The sequence below is a fragment of the Myotis lucifugus genome, unplaced genomic scaffold, assembly GCF_000147115.1.
Source record: "Myotis lucifugus unplaced genomic scaffold, Myoluc2.0 scaffold_417, whole genome shotgun sequence".
In the NCBI taxonomy this organism is placed as follows: Eukaryota; Metazoa; Chordata; class Mammalia; order Chiroptera; family Vespertilionidae; genus Myotis; species Myotis lucifugus.
This window is the reverse complement of record NW_005871465.1, coordinates 161,946-167,076: the sequence shown is the minus strand read 5'-3', so window position 1 is coordinate 167,076 and position 5,131 is coordinate 161,946.

Here is a 5,131-nt window from a genome sequence, read left to right as displayed (position 1 = left end):
GTGGTGGGCTTGATCCTCAATAGGGAACGTGCAGGAAGCAACTGATTAATGTTTCTATCCCTCCCTCTCCCTCTCTCTAAAATCAAGAAAAACATATTTAAAAAAATTTTTTTAAATTAAAAAAGAATTGATGGTGGTGGCTCATTTGGTTGGAGTGTCGTCCCATACACCAAAAGGTTGCTGGTTTGATTCCCGGTCAGGGCATATATCTAGGTTGAGGGTTTGATTCCCAGTCGGGGTGCATACTGGAGTATGGGAGGTAACCAATTGATGCTTCTCGCTCATATCCATGTTTCTCTCCCCATTCCTCCCTCTCTAAAAAATCAATTTAAAACATATTCTCTGATGAAGATTTAAAAAAGAATTAACCAATGAATGCATAAATAAGGGGAACAACAAATTGATGCTTAAAGTTAAATAAAAAAGCATGCCTTCTCTCCACCCCCAACAAACTAGCACAAATTATCCTTTTTTCCTGCTTTGTTTTCTAACATCTGTCACTATTCGATATGCTATATATTTTCTTTATCATCAGCCTACTTCCCCCCCCCCCACACACACACACACACTAGAATGTAAGCTCCATGGGGCTTTTTATTCTGTTGTCTCCTGTATCTCAATATAGAAAAGTGCTCAACACTTATTAGGCCCCCTCCAAATATTTCTGGAATGAACAGAGGTCCACAAAAGATGGGTACCTGAGTCCCAGGGAGTAGAAAGTGTTTGGCTTTTGACATTGTCACAGATTTCTAATCCTCTAGAGGTGGGGAAGGTGTACCAGGGGCTTTGGGACTTCTGGTTACATCTGAACACCCACCTCTGATTTTAGCTGCGATTATAGTGGATGGCTGTGTACACAGTCAGTGCCTCATTTCAAGTGTCTGCTTTTCTGCTTCAAGGCTTTCCCCTAAGCCTCAAGCGCTCTCAACCCACAGGCACAGCCTGGGAGTGCCTTCTGGGCAGCCTTCAACCAGGAAGGGACCGCTTTGCTGGATTTTCCATCTGCCTTTGTCATTCTCCTCACTCCTCTCATTTCCTGGAATCATTTATCAAATAAACTGCACCCAAGTTCTAGGCTCAGGCTCTGCTTTTTTCTTTTTTTTTTTAAATAAATTTGAGAATGCATGCATTAAAGCTGGGAACAGTGCAAGAAGGAAGGGCTTAGAATAGAAGCAACAGGAGAGAGCCTCGGTGGGGCTGGCTGCTTTGGCTCACTGGAAAGTTAGAGAAAAGGGGCCTTGGAGATCGGTTCAGGGGTTTAGCCCAGGACAAGCTGACACTGCCCCTTGCTTTCCTGATTGCAAGTCTGGGGGTAGGGGCCGTGGGGGGAAGGATATCTCTTAGCGTTTAGGAGATGCATGCCTGTGGGGGAAGAAAGCAGGAGTGAGCTCCCGGGAGAGCATGCCTGAGGCTCTGCTTTTGTTTTTTTGTTGTTTTTTTTTTCAAGATTATTCACCATAGCTAAGATCTGGAAACAGCCTAAGTGCCCATCAGTAGATGAATGGATTAGAAAACTGTGGTACATCTACACGATGGAATACTATGCTGCTGTAAAAAAGAAGGAACTCTTACCATTTGCAACGGCATGGATGGAACTGGAGAGCATTATGCTAAGTGAAATAAGCCAGTCAATGAAGGAAAAATACCACATGATCTCACTCATTCATGGATAATAGAGACCTTTATAAACTTTTGAACAATAATAGATACAGAGGCAGAGCTGCCTCAAACAGATTGTCAAACTGCAGTGGGAAGGCCAGGGAGGGTTGGGGGACAGGAGGGAGGGGAGTAAGAGATCAACCGAAGGACTTGTATGCATCCATATAACCATAACTAATGGACATAAGACACTGGGGGGTAAGGGAGGGCAGGGGATTGTCAAGGGCGGGGGGGAAAAAAGGACACTTATGTAATACCCTTTGTAATACTTTTAGCGAAAAATTAAAAAAAAAAAGATTATTCTTTTTTTTTAATATATTTTATTGATTTCCTACAGAGAAGAAGGGAGAGGGACAGAGAGCTAGAAACATCAATGAGAGAGAATCATCGACCAGCTGCCTCCTGCACACCTCCTACTGGGGATGTGCCCGCAACCAAGGTACATGCCCTTGACCGGAATTGAACCTGGGACCCCTCAGTCCGCAGGCTGATGCTCTATCCACTGAGCCAAACCGGTTTGGCCAAGATTATTCTTTTTAAAAAAATATATTTTATTGATTTTTTACAGAGAGGAAGGGAGAGGGATAGAGAGTTAGAAACATCAATCAGCTGCCTCCTGCACACCCCCTACTGGACATGTGTCAGCAACCAAGGTACATGCCCTTGACCAGAATCGAACCTGGGACCCTTGAGTCCACAGGCCGACGCTCTATCCACTGAGCCAAACCAGTTTGGGCTGAGGCTCTGCTTTTATGAGGATTCAAGCTAAGGTAGTTAACAGGAAGTGGCACTGGAAGGCAAGCTGTAGGAATGGGAAGCTAGAACTAGATCACCCACCCTTTGAAGGCAACAAAGGCCTCTCCACGAATGGTGAGTGAGTGGGGTGGCGATACCCGTAGTGTCCTGAAGCACAAGACTCTAACATCTGGTGGCTGGAACGAGAAGTTGAGGGGAAACCTTTGTTTAGGCAGTAACTTTGTCACTTGAAAGATATGGAGGCAGCTGTAATTACAAGGATTATGGAGTTGGCTAGCTTTTCAAAACTGCCTTAGAAACTTTGAAGAAAGAATGACTCAAGTTATCCCACTCAACTCAGAGCATGCTGTGCAAGCCGGAAAGTCTCCTAGGGCAGCAGTCACCGACCTTTCGGACCTCACGGACCACCAGTGGTCCACGGACCACCGGTTGGTGACCGCTGTCCTAACGCAACACGTCAAAAAAAAATGCTAATTTCTGCAGCCAGGAGGCAATGTACTGAAATTATGGGAGGCCCCTGATTTAATCACAAAGGCAGCAAAACTGCAAAGGAGACCATGCATCCTCAATAGTTTTCCTGTACTAGAGTCAGGGCTTTTAAAGGGAAGAAATGGGACCCTGCGGCCTGGAATGGGGAAGTTTGGGTGAATATACATAAGAGACTTGAGATCCCAGTCAATGAAGTGGAGAAGAAGGGGCCTAAAGCCCTTGCTGGCGTGGCTCAGCTGTTTGGGCATGTCCTGTGCACAGAAATGTTGTGGGTCCTGTGCACAGAAATGTTGTGGGTCAGGACACATGCCTGGTTGTGGGCTTAATCCCTGCTAGGAGGCATGCAGGAGGCAACTGATGGATGTTATACTCTCACATTGATGTTTCTCTCCCCCCTCCCCTCTAAAAATCAATAAACTATTCTCTTAAAATCAATCAATCAATCAATTAGGGGCCTGAAGGCTCAGGAAAGTCCAAATGTGAGAATGGGCTTATTCCGTGAAAACAAGATTTGCCATTTGATTCTGTTTTCTGGGAGCTGCCTAGAGGACGCGCTCTTTGCTAAGGCACTAGGGAATATGACAGTGATGTGGTCATTGAGTCATTGAGAAGCTGTTGGTGGCTGTCCCCTGTCGGCCACGGTTGACAGCAGGAGATACTGCTGTGGAACTGGGCTTTCTAGTGTCATTTGGAGATGACATTAAGCCAGGACAAGTGAATAGGGAAACTGAGACAGATATATCTAGGCCTAGAGATAACATCTAGGCCTCAGTTATATTTCAGTTCCAGACCTAGAAAAGCAACAAAACCAAGTGGACAACACCAGGACCAGCTGCAGTAATGCCCCCCTGCCCTGACACTGACCAATCAGTGGAGACCACGATCCTTAAGGAACACACCAGAAAACTGATGACTATTCTGCTGAAACCCTCCCCTGAAACCTCCCCTAAGATTCCTGCCTGCAAGGAAGAGATAACCCCAGCCAACATGGCTCAGTGGTTGAGCATTGACCTATGAACCAGGGGGTCCCAGTTCAATTCCCGGTCAGGGCACATGCCCAAGTTGCGGGCTCCATCCCCATGGGGGGCATGAAGGAGACAGCAGATCAGTGAGTTTCTCTCATCATTGATGTTTCTATTTCTCCCTCTCTGAAATCAATAAAAATATATTAAATTGAGAAACATGAATCTAAGAGCCAACATTTTAAAATTTGGGCCCTAACCGGTTTGGCTCAGTGGGTAGAGCATAGGCCTGCGGACTGAAGGGTCCCAGGTTCGATTCCGGTCAAGGGCATGTACCTTGGTTGCGTGCACATCCCCAGTAGAGGGTGTTCAGGAGGCGGCTGATCAATGTTTCTCTCTCATCGATGTTTCTAACTCTCTATCCCTCTCTCTTCCTCTCTGTAAAAAATCAATAAAATATAATTAAAAAAATGTTTCTCTCTCATTGATGTTTCTCTCTATTCCTCTCCCTTCCTCCCTGTAAAAAAATCAATAAAATATATATTTTTAAAAAATTTGGTAACACATGGATTAGTTAAGAGTACCTGATATTTTGGAGGAATAAGATAGAAAAAGGTAAGTGTTTGATTTTGCTTACAGTGGTATAAACTTACCAAATTGCTGTAGGTTATAGGTAGTTCAGTAGAAAAATATCTTATATCTCAAAGACAAAGATTAAAATCCAGTAATATTTCATAAAGAGAGAGGACCCACATGAATAAAACCAGAAATGAAAAGTAGGCGAAGTAACAACTGACATCAGAGAAATACAAAGGATTGTAAAAAAATATCATGGATGTAGCTGTTTTGTTCAGTGGTTTGAGCATTGGCCCATGGACTGAAGAGTGTTGGATTTGATTCTGATCAAGGGCACCTATCTCAATTGGAGGTTTGATCCCCTGCCCTAGATAAGGGCCCGGGCAGCAGGCAACCAATCGATGTGTCTCTCTCACATCAATATTTCTCTCTCTCTGTCTATCCCCTTCCCTTCCACTCTCTCTAAAAATCAGTGGAAAACAAAAATATATCCTTGGGTGAGGATTAACAACAACAAAAATAGATCCCGGCTGGTGTGGCTCAATGGTTGAGGGTTGACCTACAAACCAGGAGGTCATGGTTCAATTCCCGGTCAGGGCACATGCCTGGGTTGCAGGCTCAATCCCCAGTGGGGGCCATGCAGGAGGCAACCAATTAATGATTCTCTCTCATCATTGATGTTTCTATCT